At 44.5% G+C, this 19313-nt stretch overlaps 1 protein-coding gene and 1 long non-coding RNA gene across 5 annotated transcripts in view; one reads left to right on the forward strand and one right to left on the reverse strand.

Moving 5' to 3' along the window:
• The window catches only part of BRINP1 (BMP/retinoic acid inducible neural specific 1), a 526454-nt gene that overhangs the window by 442018 nt on the left and 65123 nt on the right, over positions 1-19313 (reverse strand). The gene's annotated exons all lie outside the window — the stretch shown is intronic.
• Positions 10499-17508, forward strand: LOC145536137 (uncharacterized). The gene is made up of 2 exons (XR_014075724.1): positions 10499-12708; positions 13111-17508. It is a non-coding gene; the product is annotated as an uncharacterized LOC145536137 (long non-coding RNA).

The following is a 19313-nucleotide window of genomic DNA, read 5'->3' on the forward strand; positions in this document are numbered from 1 at the left end:
ATTATCAATTATATTGGTTTATGATTTTCTTCAAGATGCTAAATGCAACATATTTGGGAAAGCAATATATTAAAATGTCATCAGTCACTAATTTTACAGCCAATTTAGTGAACCCCTATTAAGAATCCAAGGAAGATAAAAGCTCTTTCCTAGTACACGGTCAGTGCCCCAATAACGCATTTTTAAATTAGTAAGAACCAGCTACATACAAGTCTCAAACATTGACTAATGACTGTTAACAATAATTTGTGGTTTGTGTATAGAAATGTAAAACGTACCAAGACAACATTGCTATTGATCATCTCATGTTTCCTTCTCATCAGCCCTTAGAGGTAAACAGGAGAGACACTTGTTTCCACTTTGCAGGTGGAAAAATTGAATGTTAGATAGCCTAAGACATGTTTCCAAAGTTCCAAACTAAGTTGTAGAATCAGGATTAATATACATGTCAGGCCTTCTGATAAAACTCTCTGTATTCTATCCACAGAATCAGGAGTCCCATGACCACACAGGAGTTATTAAAACAGCAATCCTCAGACCTTGCTCCAAATACGTGTTCATCAACAGGACAGAAGTGTGGTCCTGGGAGTGATATTTTTTCAAAGTTCCACCAGTAAATGTGTGTGTGTGTGGGGGGGGGGGACTATGACATCAAACTATAAACTGTGAAAGGACAGGACCTCTGTCTTATTTCACCTGGGTGCAATGTGTGGTGTAACCAACTCATACATACCCTTTAGATGAACGTATAGATGAATGAATGAATGGGTGGATGAGTGAATGACCACAATGCTTCAGCTTTCCTTGGGAAGTCAGAAATAAATTCGTAGTGGGCTTTCTGGAGTAGCTCAGAAACTGTAAAGGCACAGAGCGAACCACTGAGTCTAAACTTAAATTCAGCATTAATCTGTGTAGCTAGCATGTGACAGACACTGGGAATAAAAGGTGAATAAAAAGCACCGCCCTTTGAGGTACTGCCAGCCTGTAAACTGTATACACCAACACCGAGAATGTAAGACAGACAATGCCAATACTGGTAAGCACCTTTGGTTGGCACTTTAAGTGCCAGCCCGTTACACGGATGATCTTATTTCAAAGTGCTAAAGGAGAGATGCAAAGGCTTTAGTGTTGCAGAGGGGAAAGAGACCACCTTCACTGTCTTCCCAGGTTTGTTTCGTTCACCTGCACAGCTGCTCTCTCTGGGAGTGAAAGGGTATCTGCTGAGGCAGGAGCTCTCTGCGCCTCTTTGAGAGAAGCCTGTGATCAAATATCACATGTCGGGACAGTCCTTGTTTCCAGGTGGGGAAATTGAGACATAGAATTGACAACAGGTCTAATTTTCCAATCAAGAAAGAGGGGCTTTCTTGAATCAATGCTCCTTCACTTCACTGAATCAATCCTCTGACGACACCATCCCTACTTCCTTTCCTGGAGTTTTGTAGATTCTTAAAATTCAGCAAAAATTTTTCGTAATCTCTAGTAATAACTCAAATCCCACTTAGCCTCCTGAATACAATTCGTTCCCTTTATTTTTACCTCCACAGCTCTCTGCTCTGTTGACTGAGAGGCTGGCAAAGGACAAAGCAGCCAAAGCAAACACCTGCAGGACCACTTTCAGGGCTCCTGGTGGCTCATATCACTGGACGAGGGGTTCACTACCTCACCCCTGGCCCACCTGGCCCCCTCATCCCCAGCTTGTCCTCCTTCCAATACATGTTTAGACTTAGGACTCTCAACTTTCAAATACAGAACTGGTTCCAGCTAACTATCCAAGGGTGAAAATTCAGGCATTGTGAGTGGGTCAGTGTGCAGAGAATCACCAAATGAAGACCACTGTGTAAATCTGACAGATGAGCAACAAATAGTACTGCTGCATTGATTTTATCACAGCGCAAGCAAGAAGACAACTAGCCAAACAGACTTGGGGCTGACGAATTCATAAGCACTTCTGCAAGGCTGTGTTTTCATCCCAAGGTTAGCAACAATCTCCATCATGCCAAATTCAGCCATCAGTTCTCAGAGTTCATCTTACGAAAAGAGAGATCTTGCCTATTTTATTCATTGTTAAGTCTCAAGGGTAGAAAGCAGTGTCTGGCACAAAGTATATGTTCTGTAAATATCCGTTGAATGGATAAGTAAATGAAGGAACAAAATCCCAAGTCTTGGGCATAAAGAAAAACATTTATTATAGAGTTAGGGTACAGAGAAGTGAATTAACTCATTCCAAAAATATGATTGAGCCTTATGAACCAGTATTCAAAGAAGACTAAGACAATATTTCTGCACCCCAGGAGCCGCTGGTCACCTACCAAGCAAATTTCAGACGTTAGAACTCTGTAGTTTTGAAGAGGTTTCTTACCGTCTTTCACTGTCTGTTGCACTCAACACATTCTCTTAAGGGAATTTCCCATCCTGTAGCTGAATGGATGGAGCATCAGATCAGGTAGCCGTCTTCTCCCAGCCGCAGCTGGGAGCTCACTGTGGTAGAGCCAGGCCCTAACTCAGAGGAAACTTTTCCATACACTGATAATCACCCTGAGATTCAAGTGGCTAGCACTGAAAGATTAAGTGAGCCAGTAAGACCATCTTGGGAGCCTGAATGAAGATATGCAGAATAAAACTCCAAATAGAACAGGGGTCACAGAAGTGCAGAGACCCTGATGCTGAATTGAAACTGATTTAAGGTTCATGGCAAGCCAGAGACCTGTGCAAGCTGAAGTTCTAGGGGACAAAAAGCAAGCAAGTACTGGAATCTGGAGGGGAGTAGGCAGAGGGGTGAAGAAGACTTGTGAAATGAAGAGAAAGAAAAGAGTCAGCAAGAAAGACAGAAAAAGGTAGAGGCAGACAGATGGAGCTAAAAGCAAATAGATCAAAGAAACCAAAACAAATAATCCCATCCATCTTGGAGCCACCAACATCCCCCTGCCTGAAGTCCAGACGTTCAGGTTTTCCTAAGCTCCTGAGCATGTGAAACTTTTCAACCAAACATCTCCTACCCTGTTCCTCTTGAGCCAAATTGAGTTATTCTCTCCTATTTGAGACTAAAACCTCTGACTAAAGTACAGTTTCTGAGAAGGAAGTCTCTGTACGGATTCCTCCATGCATGAAGTCAAGCTCTTGGCCCATCTTCAGCAGGTACCTATCTGCTTTCCTCTGTTTCTGGAGCAGTGGGGACGGGCTTCTTCAGAGACATCTTCCTCTTTAAGAGCGCCCCATTTGCCACGATGAACACAGGTGGATAGGACAAGATCAGAGATGCAGTGAGTGTCTTCAAGATAGCATGGTTTGTTCCTCCCTGGGTTCACTGTGCCATATACAGAGTCTGGCCCACAGTACACATTGTGAGTATTAACAGATTTTAAATGACTGAGCAGATATGTTTCATGAAGACTCCACAGCCTTGGCATATTTTTTTTCTTTGCCGTTGCTCCTGCTGCTAATGGCAATGATCATAATCATAACAACAGGACAGTTTCTTGAGTGCCAGTCTCTGTACTGTGCTTTCTGTGTGTTTATTATTTCTCTCAACACCATTAGTTTCCTTCGTGGGTCTTCAGTAACTAAGAGATTTAGTGCCGAAAATTATCCTGTTACTCTCTTGTATGCCGTAACAAAAATCTTCCTGTTTTCGAAAAAGAGAGGCACAAGCATTCAAGCTCTTTCCTCTTCCAGGACCAGTCAGCCTTTGAGGCATAGACACCTTGGGTCGGGGGAACGGGATGGAGGGTTGGAGGAAGAGGGCTTGTATTTAGAAAGATGGTAAACTAGTCTATCAAGAACTTCATTACGACCTTACTATGTCGTTTCAAAAAGCAACACTAATTAAATTCTAAATGAGGGAAATGGCATAGGGTTGTGTGTGGCTTCTCAGCCCTCACTGTGCATCAGAATCAGCCGGGAACGTGTAAAAAATGCCTGGATCTCCTTGAGTGAATATATGCACACCCCACGACCCAGAGGTTCCACTTCTAGGGAGATACTCCACAGAAAGGCATGCACTTTTGCTAACCTAAAGATGTGCACGAGAATTAACACTCTTGTAGCAACATAATTTGAAATAGCCAAGAATGTGAAACATAGCCATCCACAGCAAATTGACTAAATGCACTGCGGTGTATTCACACAACAGAATACTCTACAGCAACAAGAATGGACAAACACTACCATCCTTCAACAACATCTGTGAATCTCACAAATGCAATGGGAAGCTAGACACAGAAGTGTGTAAACAATATGTCTCCATTTATATAAAGTTCAAAAACAGGGAAAGGGATGTCTGCTATGTTGTCAGGATGACTGTCCTTGGGCAGAACCGGTAGCAGCAACTGCAAAGGATGCAAGGGGGCTTCTAGTGGGAGGGGGGTGGGTGTGGAAGAGACTGGGTCTGCTCTGCACACATGGGTATGTTTACTTAGTGAAAATACACTGTGCTGCACTTCATTTGCTCCCTTTTCTGTATGTCTGCTATAACTTATTAAAATGTTTGCTTAAAATAGTGCATGCCTAGTCCTCAGGCTCAAAGATTATGATTCAGGTGTTATGGAGTGGGTGGGGCCCAGGCATTGGTTAGTTTAAAAAGCTCCCTAAGTGATTTTAATGTGGGGCCAATTTGAAAATTACCAAAGTCTACAGGACTGGATCTGAGTCACAGCTCTGACACTTGCTGTCCATGTGGCTCTGAGTAGGCCATCCCACCCCTCTGGGCCTCAGTCTCCTCACCTTAGAGTGGGTACAGCGGTGCACAATTCACAGACATGTTATAAGATTAAATAAGACAATACAGATGAAATGCTCAGCCTGCTCTTTGACACCGCCCCCCCCAAATATTTAGTGAATGTTATTATTATCACACAGTCTTGTCCAAGATTGAGAAGCAAGTGTTTGTGGACTCTGACCCAGATCTGCTAGATTTTAAAGCCACTGTTTTGATGTTTGTTTCTGTATCATGTGTGGTCTGGAGGACTCTGTGCCAATTCTCTCTAGGGACTATGACCCCGAGAGCAAAGAAGAGAGGCCCTGTTCCTTAATCGCCGGGTGTTGATTAGGTCTGATTACATGCTCCATGGTTATTATTGATCTGGGGAGTGATTGATGGTCACTGGTTGTCACGGTATCATCTTTGCTATAATTGCATGAAATATTTGTCGGGGTTGAGCACCTCTTACTCAGATGCATTAACAATAATTTCCCCAAATGTGTTCCCTTGAAAGAGACTGAATTACTTCCAAAGGTCCTGTGCATCTCCTTTGCAGAGCAGGAGAAAGTGCATCCATAAATTACTCAGTTGACACAGATGGGGACCTGAATGGTGGAGCAGTAGGCTGCAAATTCTTCTTCCCAGACACGTCCTGTCTGGTGGCGGGACTGGCAGAGGCTCAAGGTGCCACCCTGGTCATGCATGAGCGTGACTCGTGGCTCCTCTCAGAGGAGGAAGCGAACAGGCTGCTAATCCATGTTGGGGCTCTGGAGTCTGACAGCAATGACTAAGGTAACTGGAAATTAATTTCCCTGCTGTGATAGCTCCCTGCTGCTTTGTCCATCTCTCCATGGCTGGAACGGCTGTGAAAGGATTCAGAGTAGAAAGAGCACTGGCTAATGCTAACACAAAACCGGACCCAAATTCCTACCGCACTCCTGACTGGCTACGCAGTGTTTTTTTTTTCTCTGACCCTCAGCTTCTTCATCTCTGAAATAGGGACAAGCTCACAGAACATATGAATACATTTCCTGGCATGTATGTAAATCCCATAACCTTAAATCGGATTTAGATTTTTTATACGAATTACCCTGGCATAAATAGCTTGGTTTCCACTGTTTCCCCATCTATTTCCCATGAAGTGATGGGACCAGATGCCATGATCTTATCACTTCATGGGAAATAGATGGGGAAACAGTGGAAATAGTGTCAGACTTTAATTTTGGGGGCTCCAAAATCACTGCTGATGGTGACTGCAGCCAAGAAATTAAAAGACGCTTACTCCTTGGAAGGAAGGTTATGACCAACCTAGATAGCATATTGAAAAGCAGAGACGTTACTTTGCCAACAAAAGTCTGTCTAGTCAAGGCTATGGTTTTTCCAGTGGTCATGTATGGATGTGAGAGTTGGACGGTGAAGAAAGCTGAGCGCCGCAGAATTGATGCTTTTGAACTGTGGTGTTGGAGAAGACTTGTGAGAGTCCCTTGGACTGCAAGGAGATCCAATCAATCCATCCTAAAAGAGATCAATCCTGGGTGTTCACTGGAAGGACTGATGTTGAAGCTGAAACTCCAATACTTTGGCCACCTCATGCGAAGAGTTGACTCATTGGAAAAGACCCTAATGATGGGTAGGATTGGGGTCAGGAGGAGAAGGGGACGACAGAGGATGAGATGGCTGGATGGCATCACCGACTCGATGAACATGGGTTTGTATGGACTCCGGGAGTTGGTGATGGACAGAGAGGCCTGGCGTGCTGCGATTCATGGGGTCGCAAAGAGTCGGACACGATTGAGCGACTGAACTGAACTGAAATAGCTTGGTTTCTGAAACAAACTCATCTCAAATAAAAGGATGCCCTTCAATTTTCAAAAACATTTTGTTGTTTTCAGTCAATGATCAAAAATGAAGTTAATAAATATGTTAACTCAAATAGCCATAGAGGACACATTTCCTACTTGTTTCTTAAAGAATTAATAAATCGATTATGCTGATTTTAATAGATGTCAGTTTGAATTTTCAAAAAAGTCTAACAGTGAATTATTTTCTAGTTACCTTAAAAAAAAAAACACATTTAAATCAGAATTAAGCTAGGATACGAGAATTAAGCAAAAATTACATCATCCAGAGGCAATAAACCTTATCAAGGAGGAAGAATCAGGTGTTATGCTGAAGCTTCTATTTCCAATTATTTGAACTATTGGGGTGATTATTGGGTTAAAACTATTTTTTTGTGATTACTGTCTAATATAAACTTTAAAAAGATTCCATAAGCATATATATATATATTTTAATATATTTATTTGATGTTATTTATATATATATTTTAAAATATATTTATTTGATTTGGCTGTGCCGGGGCTTAGTTGCAGCACTCAGGATCTTTCAGTTGCTGTATGTGGAATCTTTAGTTGCAGTATGTAAACTCTTAGAGTTCCTTGACCAGAGATGGAACCCGGGCCCCCTGAAAAGCATATATTATTATCCCTACTTAACAGATGGCGAAGTTAGGATGCTTGGAAATGCTAAATAAATCAACCTAAATTCACAGTATGAGTCTAGCAAGGGTAAAAGATCAAACTCAAGTTTTCCTGAAGCCAAAGTCAAGGCAATTTCACCATATTAGGCTCAACTGAGGCCTTTAGCAGGCACTGTCAGTATTCACTAGGGAGTAAATGAAAATAACAACAACTGATAAAAAAATCTTTGCATCTTAATATCACTTAGCAAGTATAAGTTCCACATGAATTGATTTCTTCAGTGGGTTCAGGAGCCTAACAGCAAGTTCAAATGCTAGGCTCTTGTTACCAGTATGTGCTAGGGTGGAAAAGTGTAAATAAATGTATTGATTTATTTAACAAAAATATCTCAAGTACCTGCCACGTGTCAGGAACTGTACTTGGCACAGGAGGTAAATAGTGACCAACAACCCTGACCCTGTGCCCCCAGCTTATACCCATGGCAGGGGGGACAGGGACAGAATGGAGATGAATTCAAGAATAGTACAATAATATATTAATAACTGCAAATTTTGACAAGTGTTATGAATGAGCTCTGATTTAGTTTCTATGTGTAGATTTTGAGACGGTATAAAGAAATGTTTTCCAGAGCACATCTGAAGAAATAATACTGAAACTAAAATTTGCAGTGGAAGTCAAATTTAACTGGATAAGAGTCCGGATGGAAGGCATTCCAGGCAGAGGCAACAGTGTTTGCAAAAATCCTGAAACTTGGTCACAGAAGAAACACAGTGTTTCTGTGATTGGAAAATAAGGCCAGCACGGCCGGAGCACAGCAATGGGGTGAAGCATGGACTGTATTTTCGAAGCTGACCAAGACGCTATCTCCCACCTATACGCTTTTTGAGAATATGATGTTGCCATGCACCCATTCTATGATATGATGATCCTTAGCCCCTGCAACCTGATTTGACCAAGTAAACACGGTCGCTATGACAGAGGGCCTTTTAGGGTATAACTTAGGCTTCTTGCCTCTTGGAAGCCAGTTTCAATGTAAGAAGTGTGTTTGTCCTGAGAACAACACATGTCGAGGCCCTGAAGGATAAGACATCATGAAGTGGAGCAGAGGCCAAAGCACAATGAAGTGTGAGATGTGCCCCACCCATGACTAAGGAAAAATCCATCCTGGAAGTGAATCCCTCAGACCCAGCTGCCCCAGCTGATGCCATGTGAACCAGAGACAAACTATCCAGCTGAATCCTGCCTAAATTATTAACTCGACAATTATGAGCAAAATAAAGAGCACATTTTAAGGCATTAAGTTTCGGAATGATTGTCTCTGAAGCAATCGATAACCAGAACCTGCACGTGGGAACAAATGGAGACAACCCAACAGCAGAAACAGAGACTGTGCGCTCAGAACTTGATACCATATGGGATCAGTCACCGTCACTTTTGTTTGATGAGACTCAAAGGAAGACAGCAGGAGGGGGAAGCTTATAGCAGATAAAGGAGAAGCCTCGAGGTGTGTTCTTATTGGGGACTTAGCGTCGGACGCTAGAGTCGGGCATCCTGTGCCATTGGTTTAGGGGTCCTACCTGGTTTTCTCTAGTTGGTCTCAACTTGGAAGCAGGGGCAAAAATTAAGAAAACTGGCAGTGATTGATCAAGTTCTGACTATTTGGGGCCAATTGTTGCAGAGGTGGTTTGGCCTCACAGCATTCTATTGTCCTGTATGGTCTGGTCATCGGCCATTTATATATTCAGTATCTCAGGCAGCAATGTACCAGGTGAGGCTGCAGGAGTAGACAAGAAGGAAATCCCACCTCCTTAAGAATTTTAGACATCACTAAGAATGTTGTTCCAGACATGCCAATTGTTCTTGGTCTTCTGCTTGACCTACAGACACCTATATGGAAGAGAAGGGAAATTAAAGCTAAAACAGAAAACATGGCATCTAGAAACACTGATGACAAATAACTGGAAATAAACTACTGAGGCTGTTGAGATTGGGGAGGTTGAGTAAGAAGTATTGATAGGCCTTGATCAGTGAGTTTTAGAGTCAAGCAACAGGGGATTCAGAAGCAAAGAACAATCTAAGACCCAAGCAAATGTCATCCAAAAAAGGGTTTCAGGCCCCAGACTTGGATCCATTAACTTAATTCAACAAACATTAACTGATCACCTTTTAGACATCAGCAACTATTCTAGTGTTGGAGACATAGTATTGAACACAACAGTCAAATCCCTGCTTTCAGAAACTCTACAGTCTAGTGGCAAGAAGATAGATAGTAAATACATAACAAGTAAATGACAAACCTAGACAGTGTATTCAAAAGCAGAGACATGATTTTGCCGACAAAGGTCCAGATAGTCAAAGCTATGGCTTTCCAGCAGTCATGTATGGATGTGACAATTGGATCATAAAGAAGGCTGAGTGTTGAAGAATTGATGCTTTTGAATTGTGGTGCTGGATAAGACTCTTGAAAGTCCCTTGGACAGCAAGGAGATCAAACCAGTCAATCCTAAAGGAAATCAACCCTGAATATTCATTGGAAGGACTGATGCTGAAGCTGAAGCTCCGCTACTTTGGCCACCTGATGCAAATAGCCAACTCATTAGAAAAGACCCTGGTGGTGGGAAAGATTGAAGGCAGGAGGAAAAGAAGGCAACAGAGGATGAGATGAATGCATCATCAACTCAATGGACATAAGTTTGAGCAAACTCTGGGAGACAGTGGAGGGCAGAGGAGACTGGTGTGCTGCAGTCCATGGGGTCGCGAACAGTCAGACACAGCTTAGGGACTGAACAACAACAAATAACAAGTAAATGCCAAGAAAATAAAGCTTGGGGCTGGAAAGAGAGTGACTGGATGGTGGGGCGACTGTGTGGATGAACTCAGAAAGGGCAGTCCGGGAAGGTCTCTCAGGGAGGAGGCACTGAACGGTGAAGAAGATCCAGTGATGGAAAAAGGGCACTCCAGGGAAAGAGTGCACCAGGCAGACAAAACGGCCTTGCAAGGGTCCCGAGGAAGAAGGGTCTGGGTATTTTCAAGGGCCCAAAAAAGAGGCTGTTACATCTGAGGATTATGAGCCACAGCCAGGTCCCACTGAGTCTTACAGGCCTCTGGGAGGAGTCTGGATTTTACTTAAATACTATGTAAAACCATATGCTGCCGAGAGAAGGGGGAGCAGAGATAGGAGTAGGAGGTATTAATTTGATCAAATTTCATTTTGTAAAAGTTCACTTCCCCGTTCCTCAAAGACTAACCTTCAGAATGTGCTAGAGTAGATGTGAGATTCAGAGAAGATTCTAGATTCTGACAAAAGAACCATACAAGATGCAGTTCTAGAATGAATGAGACTCTAGGGATGTTATCAAGTCGCAGGGAGATGGAGTTTCCAGACGTGGGATATAGGTGTCAGACGGGAAATTTAAAGACCCAGGCACCAAAACCACAGCGTAACATCAGACTGACTCTCAACATTATCAAAACTCAGCTGCTGCTGCTGCTGCGTCGCTTCAGTCGTGTCCGACTCTGTGCGACCCCATAGACGGCAGCCCACCAGGCTCCCCCGTCCCTGGGATTCTCCAGGCAAGAACACTGGAGTGGGTGCCATTGCCTTCTCCAGTGCATGAAAGGGAAAAGTGGAAGTAAGTCGCTCAGTCGTGTCCGACTCCCAGCGGCCTAAAACTCAGCTACCATTTATTAAATATAAACCGTGTCCTCGATAATTAAATGTGCTGCCTTGCTGAATTTCCACAATCACTTTACAAGGTTAATACTGGAATCCCCATTTTACAGATGAGAAAACTAAAGACCAGAGAATTAAAGGGGCAAGTTCAAGTTCATTCAGTCTGTAATCCCTGCATGGAGAGTCAGACGTAATCTCCACAGTTAGCACTTTTTTTTTTTTTTAAGAATTGTGCACTTTATTGCTATTTTTTAATACTATGGTGCTTTACAGCTTAAACACTGCATATACTGCTTCCCCAAGCAAGACAGACTTAAGGTTTAGTCACCTGAATATTGAAAGCAGCTTTCTTAAACACCCCACCCATGACCAAATCCACACTCTGCCCTAAAACCTGGGAGAGGACCAAGATGCTCGCTGGTCTGAAGACCCAGGTATGAAAAAAAAGATGAATGTGGTAGCCAAGAACTCAGCAGGCTCCAACATGCAGGCTCTCGTTTAGCTTAAAGTCATCACCAGCAATGCATAAAGAGCCCGCGTTTGGAAACGACTGAATTTCTCAGCTGCAGCCGTGGCCTGCCTGCCGCCCCTGCCAGCGCACATGCACAGAGCCACACACGGGCCCGCCTCTGCATGTGCCCAGAGATAGGTACGGCACGTGTGCATTCTTTTCAGTTTTGCAGAAGCAGCAGATGGATAATTGCAGCCCCTAAGTGCCTAATCTGCTCTCCGGGACACGGGCAGATTTCTGAGCCAACAAACTTAATTGAACTTTCTATTCCAGCTGGAAAAGGTTACGGAGTTGCTGTGCACACAGCACAGGCGGAATGAAAAGGTCAGCGGCTCGGGCCTCTTTGTAATGGATTGACCAAAGGCACACTGCTTTATTTTTCTTTCCTCTCTCTTTCTCTCTCTACCTCCCTCCTTTCTTCTTTTCCTCCCTTCCTCTCTCTCTCTCTCTCTCTTATTCCCCCTAAATCTTTGCCTACAACCACTGGATTGTACAGTTTAATTAGCCTGGTTGAGGTTCCCTCCCCAAGCATTTAAAGACAAGCAATTATGCTGACACTGTTCGTGGTCTTCAGAAAGGTTGCGTAAGCCCCCATGTGACAGAGACAGAAGAATTTTGTCTCAAGGTAAGTGCCTGTGTTGGTTTTTTTTTTTAAGGCTCCTTAGATGCATACTCAAAGACCCTCCACAAAAGTGCATTTTGAAACTTAGCAGGTGTAAGAGTCACTTTGAAAACTTGCAAATACTGATTCCTGGGCCCGTGCTCGGGAGATTCTCAACCAGACCATGGTGTGCCATGTGTGATTAGTCGCTTAGTCATGTCTGACTCTCTGCGACCCCACGGACTGTGGCCCGCAAGGCTCCTCTGTCCATCGGGATTCTCTGGCAAGAATACTGGAGTAGGTTGCCATGCTCTCCTCCAGGGGATCTTCCCGACCCAGGGATCGAAGCCAGGTCTCCCGCCCTGCAGGCGATTCTTTACCATCTGAGCCAGCAGGGCCTGAGCATCTGCATCTTATAAGCTCTCAGATTATGCTGGTCCTGGTCTCAGGACAAGGCTTGGAGCACTCCTGCTCCCCAATCCTGTCCTTCCGACCTTTTCTCACAGGTAAGTGCATCCGGAATGTTACTGCGTCCCCAAATGCCAAGGATGAAGAGACGGGAACCTTGCTCAAATCCGTGCCAGTTAGGTTGCTCTGAAGACTGTGAAATTCTGAGTGTTACATTTTAAGAAATCCACTGGAAGCTGGAGTCTGTCCACAGATACACAACCTGGAGGCGTGGTGGTGACACTGAAGCTAGGCCTTTAACCACGGGTAGAATTTGAACACGTTACGCGCCGGAGGCAGGTGGAGGACGACGACTCTAGGCCTTTAACCACGGGTAGAATTTGAACATGTTACGCGCCGGAGGCAGGTGGAGGACGACGACTCTAGACCTTTAACCACGGGTAGAATTTGAACACGTTACGCGCCGGAGGCAGGTGGAGGACGACGACTCTAGACCTTTAACCACGGGTAGAATTTGAACACGTTACGCGCCGGAGGCAGGTGGAGGACGACGACTCTAGGCCTTTAACCACGGGTAGAATTTGAACATGTTACGCGCCGGAGGCAGGTGGAGGACGACGACTCTAGACCTTTAACCACGGGTAGAATTTGAACACGTTACGCGCCGGAGGCAGGTGGAGGACGACGACTCTAGACCTTTAACCACGGGTAGAATTTGAACACGTTACGCGCCGGAGGCAGGTGGAGGACGACGACTCTAGGCCTTTAACCACGGGTAGAATTTGAACACGTTACGCGCCGGAGGCAGGTGGAGGACGACGACTCTAGACCTTTAACCACGGGTAGAATTTGAACACGTTACGCGCCGGAGGCAGGTGGAGGACGACGACTCTAGACCTTTAACCACGGGTAGAATTTGAACACGTTACGCGCCGGAGGCAGGTGGAGGACGACGACTCTAGGCCTTTAACCACGGGTAGAATTTGAACACGTTACGCGCCGGAGGCAGGTGGAGGACGACGACTCTAGGCCTTTAACCACGGGTAGAATTTGAACACGTTACGCGCCGGAGGCAGGTGGAGGACGACGACTCTAGACCTTTAACCACGGGTAGAATTTGAACACGTTACGCGCCGGAGGCAGGTGGAGGACGACGACTCTAGGCCTTTAACCACGGGTAGAATTTGAACACGTTACGCGCCGGAGGCAGGTGGAGGACGACGACTCTAGGCCTTTAACCACGGGTAGAATTTGAACACGTTACGCGCCGGAGGCAGGTGGAGGACGACGACTCTAGACCTTTAACCACGGGTAGAATTTGAACACGTTACGCGCCGGAGGCAGGTGGAGGACGACGACTCTAGGCCTTTAACCACGGGTAGAATTTGAACACGTTACGCGCCGGAGGCAGGTGGAGGACGACGACTCTAGGCCTTTAACCACGGGTAGAATTTGAACACGTTACGCGCCGGAGGCAGGTGGAGGACGACGACTCTAGGCCTTTAACCACGGGTAGAATTTGAACACGTTACGCGCCGGAGGCAGGTGGAGGACGACGACTCTAGGCCTTTAACCACGGGTAGAATTTGAACACGTTACGCGCCGGAGGCAGGTGGAGGACGACGACTCTAGGCCTTTAACCACGGGTAGAATTTGAACACGTTACGCGCCGGAGGCAGGTGGAGGACGACGACTCTAGGCCTTTAACCACGGGTAGAATTTGAACACGTTACGCGCCGGAGGCAGGTGGAGGACGACGACTCTAGGCCTTTAACCACGGGTAGAATTTGAACACGTTACGCGCCGGAGGCAGGTGGAGGACGACGACTCTAGGCCTTTAACCACGGGTAGAATTTGAACACGTTACGCGCCGGAGGCAGGTGGAGGACGACGACTCTAGGCCTTTAACCACGGGTAGAATTTGAACACGTTACGCGCCGGAGGCAGGTGGAGGACGACGACTCTTGCAAAGAACTAAGGGATATTTTTTTTTTTTTAGCTGAAAAGTAGATTTTTGAGAAACACGATTTCTGTCATCACATACCTGCAATGCTGTCGTGCAGAATAGGGATTAAGCTTTATCACTGCAGCTCCAGAGGACAGAACCAGCAGTTGTAGGAGGGGGACAATTTGGACTCGATCTAAGAGAACAATATAAGGAAGTCGTTTCTAATAATTAAAGCGGGAATTGAATCATTTGGTAGTGACCAATCAAAGACTGGAGGACCGTTTACTGGTGAGGCAGTAAAGCAGATTGAAACACTACAAAGAAAGTTGGACTAGATAGCTAATTTCTCCCATAGCATTCTGCACACAATTAGCGCTCAATAAATGTCAAAATAACATATCTCTTGATTTCCTGGTCTTACGTCCTACAGGATTTCTCAAATGAATCCCCCATGACCTCTTACTTGGAATCTCGAAGTAGCTTCTAACATGGTTTCCCTGCTTCAAGGTTTGCCTGCCATTAAATCCATCCTTTATACGGCTGCCAGATAATCTATTTATAATGTACATATTACCAATCAGCCTGTGGTGAAAGTCACTGTCTGCTTAATACACTTAACCATTTCCTCACTATCTATAAACACTTGTCACCGTCTCTAATACACTTAACCATTTCCTCACTATCTATAAACACTTGTCACCGTCTCTCGCATGGCATACAAAGCCTCTAGGACGCAGACATCACTTACGTCAGAGGCCTCAATTCTTGCTCCTCTTTTCCTCCTGCAAAAGTAGCTGGTTTGAATTTCCTCTTATATGACAGCCTTATAAGCATTGCTTAGTACAGACTGTCTACCTGGAATTTCTTTACCTTTTTTCCTCGACCCACCTAACTCTTACCTACCTCTCAAGACTCAATTCAAGGGTTAACTTCTAGAGGAAGCCCTCCTCGATACCTCAGTTAGGATCAAAATGAATAAAAAAAACCACATAACTTATTATTCACAGATGAGTCTATTTCCCCGACAGCTTCATATTAAAATGAAAGAAGAAATTCACTACAGAATGAGGTAGTATATTCTCATGAAGATACAGTGAAAACTCAGGATGTGATTGTGTTTTTCTTTTTAAGTCACCTGTACAAGAGGCTGTAAAGGTGAAAGTCTGTGGGAGGCAGACAGGCGCCTTACGGGGAAGCCTGGCCAGGGGGCGACTGCAGAAAACTGGAGAAGGGATGGCCGTCCCGAGGGGCTGCCTCTTCGGCACTCTAACACACTGCTACCATACGTACAGGCCTGTGCGCCCGGTGTTTATACGTCTTATTTCTCAAGAAAACACAGGTTTCTGAAGGGACCCTCGTAATTTTAAAATATTTTAAAACATTATATGGCACAAATACAGTATCTTCAGGGAAGATGTGACTCATAGATTGCTATTTTGCAACCACTGTTCAAAATCTTTTTTTATGCTCGCATTTCAGCCTGTTATTTACCAGGCTGCCTCCATACAAGAACAAGTGAGAATGGGTCACTCATCTCTATTAGGGGATGTGGGGCAGAAAAGAAAGCCACCAGTTAGGGTTTACGATCACAAGCTTCCTTGATTCAGATCATCTCTAATGGTACCAGGTTAAGTGTACCCTTTCACTTCCCCGTGCCTCAGTGTCCTCAGCTGTCACGCAAGAATCTTCATTTCTAATTCTGTGTATCTCAAAGAGTGCTTGTGAGATTTAAACGACATTAGGAAAGTGAAACTACCTTAAGAAGAACGCCTGCAGACAGAGGTGCTGAAGCCTAGCTTCCTGTGGCAGAGGCATCTGGCGCTTCCTAATTGCCTGGTTCCACATAAGGGTAAAAATGAGGTCGTTTTCCAGCAACAGTTTCTCTTGTTTCCCATAAACACGCTAGGTCAAGACAGATCAGTTCAGTGAGTGAAGTTTAAGACTGACTGATGATTGGTTTCTCAATCCAGAGACCAACTGAAAGGAAACATGTGCCTCCTCTTCCCACATGGATGCCTGAACCTTATTTAATATATCAGATATCCTCCCACACAGAGCTCCTCCAGAAAACAGGGGTTCTTGTCTTTTTTTTTTTTTTTCTTATTTTGGAGAAATAAAGACATAGAGGAGAATCTCTCAGTCCAAGCAGGTGGCTTATACTGGAATAGCTGGAGCTGACAGTTAACCCTCTCTGTGCTATGCTTTAAGCAAAAGACTGAGATCAAGCCTTTCCAGACGGAAAGACACTTGCCAGGAATTCAAGTACTAACTGCAAATGGGTTAAATCTACACAGCAGAATGGCTAAAAGCATAGGCTTTGATGTGACTCTTAGTTTGGGATGAAGTCTTATTTTCTTTATAGGGCCTTATAGTTGATAGAGTCAAAAAAAAAAAAAAAAAAGAGCTGCAATTTTTTGCTTCTCCTCATATCTAAGCCCTCTGCATGTGACTCTGTAGCCTAAGCCATCAACAGAGAGCCTGTTCACCCACTCCCTGCATCTGGGTTGTCCTTGTGATTGGACTCACCGATAGAATGTTGAGGGAGTCGCACTGCCAGTTCCAAGCAGGTACCTCGAAAGACCTGAAGCTGATTCCTCTTCCCCCACCTCCTCCTCCTCCTCTTCCTCTTCTCCCCCTCCCTCCTTCTCCTCTTATTTAATTCCAGAAAATTCTAGGAGGAGAAAACTGAAGCTCAGAGAGATTAAGTAATGTGCCAAGGTCACACAGCTAGAAAAGGGCGGTGTGGAGATTGAGATCTGGTTCTGGCTAACTCCAAACCTCCCGGGTTTAACTACCATGCGACTCTGGATGACGAGGTCATGGCTGTCACTGAAATCATGCTACTGCTTCTGATTGAGAGGAAACCAGAGATTTGTTACTTCATAAATTCTTCCATCACTGCTGGTACCCTAGGAAGTCTGAGGTTTCACCCCAGTGAACTTCCCAGAATGCAAGAGAATGCAGTTCAAAACCTTGAAGAAGGAAATGTCATGTGGAGGAAACATTTGGAGAGATGTATCAATTGCATATCTCAAAAATAACTGCCTGAGATTAGGGGAGGAGAATTTCCAGGCAATCCAGAAATCTGGAAGTAGATTCTTAAATGAAATAAAACCATGCATGCCTTTTCAATCCACAGGCAGAAATCAATAGGCAGAAATGTTCCTGGAAAATTAAAGTGTGAACTCTTTGAGGTCAAGAGTCTTATTTTTAATGTCTGTTTTCTGCCATCCTATCAGACTAGAGGCACACTGTGAGTGCTTACCATAGTTAATTTGTTTTAATTTAGAAATCAAAGGACTGCAATAATATCTAAGCCAATACCCTTATTCTATAGATATAAAAACGAGACTTAGAAAGATGACCTGAATTTCCAAATAAAATTCTCCTAATTCCAAGCCCTGTGCACACTGCATGTAATAGACAACCAATTGAACTGAAGATGAAATAAGAGAGGAAACAGTAATTATCTCCAATCATAATCCTTGGGTCTGGGTGTGGTATAGGGAGCATTAGAGGTTACCTAACCCAGCTCTCCAATGGGTGCTTAGTCCTTTGTCATAATTTCAGCTAAAGCTACTCAAGCTCAAGCAAACACTATGAATGGGGGATTCCAGGTAACTTCAGGTGAAAGTAAACAGTGAGTAGCAATACCTCACAAAAGCATTATTTTTTAACTATGGCTTTCTATTCCACTTTTAAAATCAATTAAAATACACACCTTACAACATTAGTCTGAGGTGTAAAAAGCTTTAGTTTCTGGTAAGAAGCCTAGTTTTAAAGTTCATGTCCTTATACATAGATGGTTCAGTATCTCCTAACTAATGTGCTTTCCCTAGTCAAATGCCACTATTCTTGGCATCTAGAAGGAAAGCTTTCAAGGGAGAAGTTCATTCCAGATTCCACAGACCATCAAGTCCTTGGCTTCTGCCACAAGCCTGCTAATCTAGGGGCTAAGAATCGCTCAGGAGGCATTGAGCCATGACCAGCTAGCTTCTTCAGACTCACAGGACCATGTCCAGTTAGCACCGGAAGGGACCTTGGTGATAATTTAGTTCTGGCCTCTCATTTTGCAGATGGAGAGACAGAGGGTTAAGTGACTTGCCCAAGGTCACACGGCTGGTTAACGGCAGAGCTGGTCCCGCTGCCCACCCACACCCCCATGCTGTCTGCTCAGGCTGCACCACTGTCACCAAAGCAGCACGGTGCTCAGGGGCCAGCCCCTCAGGAAGCAGAGAGGGAAGCCTCTTCTCCTGTCCTTCACAGCTCTCATCTGTCATTCCCTTCCATCTAATGAATGGGGTGTTTCTGGTTCGATCGTACACGCTAAATAAACAAAGGATGGTTTTTGACTTTCCCCTGAGACGCTTGCTTGTGCCTGATGAAGTCTACTGTATAAGGCAGTGGGCAGTTCTGTCCTATTTATGAGCAATTTTGCCAAAGATAAAATCATGATTCTCATACAAATATGAAACAGACACATGCCAAACATTTTATTTAACTCATGAATTAATGAGAAAACCAGTAAGATGTTACAACCCATCCAAAGGAGAGTTTGAAGAACACACTTAGGAAACCAGGACCGCTGGCAGGGATAACAGACGCGGGGCTGGTCAACATCCACGGGGCAATTGTCAACTCTTCTCCACTCAACACAACCTGCATTTCTACGGATAATAATCGTTTGCATTAGTACCAGTTTTCTTTTTACCAAGTAGCAAAATAGTTCAAAGACAATGAGAGGCAGACCATACCCCAGAAGGGTGGGCTAGACAGAATCCTCAATAATCTGTTTTGCCCATACCAAAGTCTTTCACCATTGTTCTGACAGCCCCGGTGCCGATAACTCTTTCCTTGAGGACAGCACCTCTGAGTGTCAGGAGGCAGGAGGTAACACGCGTCACTGTCATTCTCACACTCATTTCCTCACTCGCCCCTGCCTCCGGACACACACTCCATGGCCAGACATCCCCATCTCCCAGGTTTCTCTTAGCAA

This window comes from Giraffa tippelskirchi, chromosome 1 (genome assembly GCF_054371585.1).
Source record: "Giraffa tippelskirchi isolate mGirTip1 chromosome 1, T2T-mGirTip1v1.2.pri, whole genome shotgun sequence".
NCBI classification, from domain to species: Eukaryota; Metazoa; Chordata; class Mammalia; order Artiodactyla; family Giraffidae; genus Giraffa; species Giraffa tippelskirchi.